The sequence below is a fragment of the Elephas maximus genome, chromosome 12 (genome assembly GCF_024166365.1).
Source record: "Elephas maximus indicus isolate mEleMax1 chromosome 12, mEleMax1 primary haplotype, whole genome shotgun sequence".
NCBI lineage: Eukaryota > Metazoa > Chordata > Mammalia > Proboscidea > Elephantidae > Elephas > Elephas maximus.
This window is the reverse complement of record NC_064830.1, coordinates 41631890-41639219: the sequence shown is the minus strand read 5'-3', so window position 1 is coordinate 41639219 and position 7330 is coordinate 41631890. Positions and strand designations below refer to the sequence as shown.

The 7330-nt window shown below is 47.1% G+C and overlaps 1 pseudogene; it reads left to right on the top strand.

The window, feature by feature from the left end:
- Positions 1 to 1703: 1703 nt before the first annotated feature.
- On the top strand, positions 1704 to 6465 carry LOC126087027 (quinone oxidoreductase PIG3-like; annotated as a pseudogene).
- The last annotated feature ends 865 nt before the right edge of the window (positions 6466 to 7330 follow it).

Below are 7330 nucleotides of genomic sequence, written 5' to 3'. Positions count from 1 at the left end.
ATCAGGTTAAATGAGGTGCCTCTAAGTCAGCGGATAGCTGATATAATTAATAATTATTTGATAAATCTTTGAAAAGCTTTTTTAATATAATTCTGGAAACTAAGAACCTGAATGACACAACTGGGGTAACAAATCCCTTGCAGGTTGGGTGGTTTCCAAGTCTTTGCTTTCAACCAAATTGAAGAACTTAATTAAGTTGTCAGCTAATAGATCATTGAAAATAATTTTGATGATAGATCATTACATGGTTTTTATCATATAACTCAGAGGTATTCAAAGAACTGGCTGACATTCCTATAATGAAAATTTCCCATCTAATTTATGCAAACTAGGTTTCTCAGAGACTGTCTATAAAAAACAAAAACTGGGAAGAGAATTAACACTCAATCCAGCCTCAGTCTGATGATAAGTAATATTCACCCACAGATAAAATAATTATGTAGAAAAATTCAGCCCCACCAATGGTCATTAAGAGATGTCTTTTCAATAAAGTTTTACTTTTTATGTTTACTAATCATTCACTTTGGACATGTTATCAGGAGGGGCCTGTCCCTGGAGAAGGACATCATGCTTAGTAGAGGGTCAGTAAACAAGAGGAAGACCCTCAATGAGATGGATTGACACAGCTGCTGCAACGATGGGCTCAAGCATAATGACAATTGTGAGGGTGACGCAGGACCGGACAGTGTTTTATTCTGTTGCATGTAGAGTCACTATGAGTCAGAACTGACTCGATGGCACCTAACAACAACAACAAAAATCATTTACCAATATTTAAAATAATACATGTTGCTCTGATCAGTTGTGGACTAATAATACTGTAATGATAACTAACTCCAGGAGAAATTTAACACTTAGAGCCCTGTTCTCACAGAAAATCATTTTTAAAATTAATTTCAGGTTACATACATATTTTTGTTGCAGAGAAGAATGGCAGGTGATCAATAAAGCATAACATATACCAGATATAATTCTATGAGAAAAATAGGATGAAAATACGAATACTAAAAGAAAAATGAAGTTGTAAAATTTCCAACTGTTAAAGAGCTTGGTTGGGTATTTTTTAGTGTATGGAGTGCTAAGTCACTTGATACAGCCTGATGTAACAGTTAAAAATGCCACTACGAATGACCAGAAATAGTATCTTTTCCAACTATTTAAATTTAGAATGAAAAACTTTAAATATCAACTTAAAAATGTCAGAGGGGATACATAGTTTTTAAAAATACCTTTTGCCACTTTAAGATAGAAGAGTGTGAAGTCCATTGCCCTGGAGTAAGAGAGGACACCTTGGTTCCTGAGCCATAGTGGATGGGTGCCCAGGAGGATGGCAGTGGCTGGTAGCCAAACATGGAGTCCACAGAAGACAGGAGAGCACAGAGGGTCCCCTATCAGGCTGACTCCAAGCCCTCCCCTCCCACAGAGGCATCCTGCGTCCCCACCTCTGGGATTGTCCCACCAGCCTCAGGGTGGTGTGCCCATGGAGAAACAGAAGAGGAGCCCAGAGAAAGTCTCTTGCTGGCACAGAAGCTGGCATGGTACCAAGAGGTGAACTGCACCAGTTCCTCCAGGGAAAGTTGTCAGTCCCTATGCTGTTCGAGAACCATGAGTCATCACTGAGCTGCTGGGGTGCCCAAGCTTGCAAACCTGTCCCAGCTTTCATGTCTTTCCTCCATCTCTCTGCCCTTGTGTCCTCAGATAAAATGTTAGCTGTGCACTTAGACAAGCCAGGAGGACCAGAAAACCTTTACCTAAAGGAGGTGGACAAGCCGAACCCAGGAGAGGGCGAAGTCTTCCTCAAGGTGGCAGCCAACACCCTGAACAGGATTGGACTTACTTCAGGTACCCACTACAGTAGGGGAGGAGGGGCCCAAAACCTGCCCCTTGGCAGGGCTGCTTGATCAGGAACTGACACTCAGCCCGGCCTGAAGTTAGCTGGCGCCGGCTGGCGACAGGAGCTGGACATTTGGTGTGGGTTCTCAGCATGTTTCAGACTCTGGAGAGATTCCAGCATTTACAACTCATGCCCAAACCGAGCTGGCCACAGACCCCACCTTATACAGCCCCACCCTTGAGGGCCGTACTGAGGGAGACTATGTATAAAAAATATGTATACACGAGCGAAAAAGAAACTCTAAACAGTGCCCACTTTGGGCCTGGCATGGTAGTAAGTGAATTCTTTTATTTAACTCTCACAACCATCCAAAGAGGTGGGTATTTTTGTCTCCATTTTAGTGATGATATGATTCTTTCACAAGAATAATTGCCAGTAAGCTGCTGGAGTCAGAAACCTGGAATTTATGTTTAACATCCTACTTCCTTTTTCCCTCAACCCTGCATCCATTTCATGAGTATCCTTTGTTCTGTCCCCATAACAGATCATGAGTTCCTCTGCTTCTCCCCATCACCGGTCTTGACACTATCCAAGCCCAAGCCAGTATCAGCTCTGGTGCCTGCAGCGCCCCCTACAGTCCACTCTTCACATAGCAGCCAGGGTGATCTACAAAGAGATCCCAACGTGCTTGGGATAAAATCTAAATTGCCTACCCAGTCTACAAAGCCCTGTTGATGTGGCCACTGACACCTCTCCATCTCAGCTGGAGCCCTTCTTTCCCTTGCTCACCATCTTCCACCCACTGCACACTTTCTCCTGCCTCAGAGCCTTTGTGCTTGCCTCTCCCTCTCACTGCAACGCTCTTCAGCCATTCTTTGTATGCCTGGCTCTTTCTCGCCTTTCATGTCTCAGCTTAAATTGCACCTCCTCAGAGAGGTTCACTAGCTGTGAAGTCTAAAAAAGACCCTCCTGTTCATCTTTCTATAGCAGCCTGTTGTTATTATTCTCAGAACTTGCTCCAGTGTGTATTATATTTATTTGTTTACTTATTTAAAGTCTGTCTTCCCCCACTAGACCGTAACCTCCACCAGGACAGAGGCAATCTGTTTTGCTACCCCTGGGCCTGACACACAGTAGGCATACAGTAAATATTTGTTGTATGAATGAATAAATGGCAGAGGCAGAATTTGAACCCAGATCTGTTTGACTCCAAAGTCCAGTCAGCCACACTCAGGAAGGAGGGGATTGATCTGCACATTGGAACAAGTGCCCTCAAGCCAGTGTGAGGTCACAAATCACAGCCTTGGTCCTTCCCTTGGTTTGGACCCTATTTTGATCCAGGTCCTGGGTCCTGTCAAGCTGTGCAACCACCAAGCGGGGGCTGAGCTCATTACCCTGCAAGATGTGATCTGAATCCACAAGCCCCAGAGCCAGACCAGGTGAGGTCCTGCCTTACCTTCCCCCAGGCAGGAGGGGATCAGAGAGCCGGTTTGCAGGATGTTCCCCCCGTGAGATCCAGTTCCCAGGCTTTTCTGACCCCACGGTAGCCCACCTTCTTATGGAAGCTAAGTTGAGCAGGAAAAATAAGACCTGAGGTGGCAGGTGTGTCCTCTCACCAGATCCACCTTGCAGGGCTTCAGAGCTCAGCAAGCCGCTACCCCACCTAGCTCCTCCCAGCTCCCTGATCTAGCTTCCTGACAGCCTGACTAAGAGAGTGGCTGGGGAGACCTCCTGGAGGGGTTCTCTCTGGAGTGATTATTCTGACTGAGCATCTCTGAAAAGACCCTGTGGAATAGCTGTTTCTGGAATGACTGTTATTGGAACAATCCTTTGGAAAGATCATCTGAATTTTCTCCCCTTCTAGAAAACAAAAAGTGGCCTCCAAGCTAACATCACCTTCTCCCTCCAGCAAAGAAGGCCGATGTGTGAGACCTCTTATCAGACCCATTTACCTCTCCCTGCAGAGACAAGGCCAGTATGTCCCACCCCGGGAGCCAGCAGCATTTTGGGACTTGAGGCATCTGGACACGTGGCCAAGCTGGGTCCCAGATGTCAAGGGCTCTGGAAGCCTGGAGACTCAGCCATGGCTCTCTGCCTGGTGGGGGCCAGGATTAGAATGTCACTGTCCCTGAAGGGCTCCTCATGTCCATCCACGTGGGACTGTCCCTGCCCCAGGCTGCAGCCATGCCAGAGGCCTGGTTCACTGCTTCCAGCTGCTGCACTGTGTGGGTGAGGATGCACCCCACTCCCTCCTAACCCCCTCCTACCACACATGTCACCGAAAGCCAAATGCTGAACCCAACCCAGGCCTCCAACTGACCCAGCCCTTACTTCTGAGCTCCTCCCTGACCCCCAACACATCCTGGCCTCTAATCACAACCTCAGCCTTTAATCCCGATGCTGACTCAGACCCGTCCCCTGTGGAGACAACTACAGACAGGGTTTTTATGACCAATGTGAGGCAGAACCAGGGTTCTCAGAGCAGTTGCAGCTGCTTGTCCCCATCTCCAGAGGGGAGGAAACTGCCCTTTCCTTCTGTTCTGGTCCCTCATAGCCAGTAAAGGAGGCACCCTTGTTCCATTCATCTTAAACAAAAAGGGATCTGAGCTGCAGACATCCGTTCCAGGGACTGTCTCTATCCTTGGAGCCCCACTCAGGCCAGTTCTGATACTCTACCCACTCCAGTCCCTCTGCTAGATTGATCCCACAGAAGTGCAGCTCTGATCAAGGCCCCCTCTGCTCCAAAACCCTTGATGGCTCCTCACATTCAGGGCCTTCTGTGAACCAGGCGCTACCTAACCCTCTAGCCTTCTCTCCTGTTACCCCCACAGTGCTCTACACTCCAGCACTAGGTGGTTTGTGTTTCCAGAGTCAACCCTGCACCTCCCCACCCTCTCCACCTTTGCTTGCCCAGGGTTTTCTAACTTGGATCATTGCCACAGGAGATATACAAGAGGGAGAGACAGTGCTCATCCATGCCAGCAGGAGAGGTGTGAGCACAGCTGACATTCACTTCACTGGGCCGTTCAAAGCCATTCCCCCAGAGATCATGCACTCCAAGGAGAACATTCAAATGGCCCAGAATCTGGGTGCTGCAGCTGGATTTGATTATAAGAAGGAGGACTTCTCTGAGGAGGCTCTGAAGGCCGCCCAGGGTATGTACGTGTGTGTTTGTGTGTTTGAAGAAGAGGCCGTACTGATCCTTACTCCTCAGCTTAACTGTTCTTCTCCTACTTCCTCCTCTTTCATAAACTTTTCCTCCTCCTTCCTCTTCTGTATTAGTTATCTGTTGCTGCCTAACAGGTTACTCGGAAACTTAGTGGCTTAAAGCAACAAACATTTATTATCTCCAGTTTCTGTGGCTCAGGAATCTGTGAGCAGCTTAGCTGGGTCTTCCACTTCAGGGTCTCTCACCAGCAACAATCAAGCTGTCAGCCAGGGTACCTCAAGGATCAGCTGGGGGAGGATCTGCTTCCAAACTCACTCCTGTGGCTGTTGGCAGGCTTCAGGCCCTTGCTGGCTGTTGGCCAGACACATCAATTACTTGTCATGTGAACCTCTTGATTGGGCAGCTTGCAACATGGCCTCTAGCTTCCCTTAGAGCAAGCAAGATTGAGAGAAGGCACCCAAGAAAGAAGCCCCAGCCTTTTTGTAACCTAATCTTGGAAGTGGCATCTCATTACTTCTGCCATATTCTGTTTGTCAGAAGTGAGATTATAAACCCAGCCCACATTCAAATGTGTAAATACCAGAAGGTGGAGGTCATCAGGCGGCCTAGCACATGTCCTTCTCCCTGTCATTCCTAAGTCTTTCTTCTTTCTCCTTCCAAATCCTCTCTCTCTATTGCATCCTTCAAAAGCCTGGAGGTGGTGTAACCACCCAGGATGAAAGAAAAATTAGTTAGAAATAGAGAGTATGAACCAAAGAAGGGAAGAGAAAGAAAATATGCTGATCATAAGGGTTAATATAACTGATCAAATATTATGTATGATTCTAAGCTTCCTGGCTTTCTGGCTGCCCCTGCCAAAAAGAGAGAGACAAAAGGAAAAAAAAAAAATCAATTACATAGCTTTAATTTTCAAAAATGAGGAAGCATGCTAACTTCTCAGAGTAGAACAATGGCATTCACTCCAGAGCAAGTACTCAAGGCCTGGTCAATCTATGTTTATAACCATCATGAGACATATATAACTCCTTAGCTTGAGGTTTTCTGAAAGTGCAATACTTTAGCAGTTCTTCCCTAACTTAAGTGCACCCAGTCTCTTAGGGAATGACCTTCCTTCCCACTTGGTCTCCTGACTCACAGGAGACGGGGCAAGACTAGATCCAGAAGGGAGAAGTTTAGACATCAGCTTTCCCAGCATAACTTAGCCATTTCTACCTATGACTGCTGCTTTCCTCTTCCAGGTGTGGACGGTAATGTGATCCTGGACTTCACTGGTAGCTCTTACTGGGAGAAGCAGCTCCACTGTTTGACTGCTGATGGTTGATGAATTTTTTATGGCCTCATGGGAGGAGCAAAAGTCAACAGACCTCTGCTTTCCAGGCTGTTGTTTAAGCAAGGAAGTCTGAAGGCCAGCCTGCTGAGGTCCAGGGACATAAGGGCAGGTTACAGACAAGGGCAGAGGTGAAAACGTTCTGGGCACTGCCCTTGTATTATGACCACGTGACCCAGACCTGCAGTAAAAATGGTGTGGTGGGGGTACTTGACTTCCTCTAACTTCACGAGGGGGAAGGGGAAGCAAGATCAAGACTGATTTCTATGAGGTGGAGGTCAGACATGCCTCCTCCCTCCAACCTTTTTACCAGTTCTGACAAGAACCAGCCCTCCCACAGCACTCTCTACATCTCTGCTGGGTTTGATGATTCGTTGCGATGGCCACACAGAACTCACAGACCATACTCACAGTTACAGGGTTTATTAGGGAAGTAAGAGGTTACAGCACAGGTTCAGGAACGCTAAGCATACAGTTCTTTGATCAGGACAGCCTCTTCTAAGCTGGGCCCACAGGCAGGTCTCTGTCTGGCCCTCAGCCCCTCAGCCCAGCCTCTGCCCTTCTTGGGCAAATGTTACAAAGCTTTTTAGCACCTTGTTTGTGTAGTCCCACCCATCATTGTATGGGAGTAACAGAGATTATGGCTAGAAGGGCTACATTAAGTCATTCACTGCACTGCACCCACCTTGGTTGATATGATTCCTGCTTATTACCCTTTCCTGACGTTGCCAACTTTCCCTCCTTTGGAGGGGATGATAAGGCTCATCCTAACTCATGCTCCATCAGACAACTCAGTCCCTTTATTTTCTCATTAGACTCTCATTTACTCTTCTTCTCTGCCAGGTCCTAGATTAACATTGGAATTCCCATGCTTTCAGGAATTTAGATTAATTGATGCTCCTTCCTCCTTCTTGGCTCTGTCCAGACTCCTCAGGCCAGAGCTGGCTCTAGGGCCAACCAGGCATGCTCTGATTTTCCCATCACTTCAAAGACCCCTCAA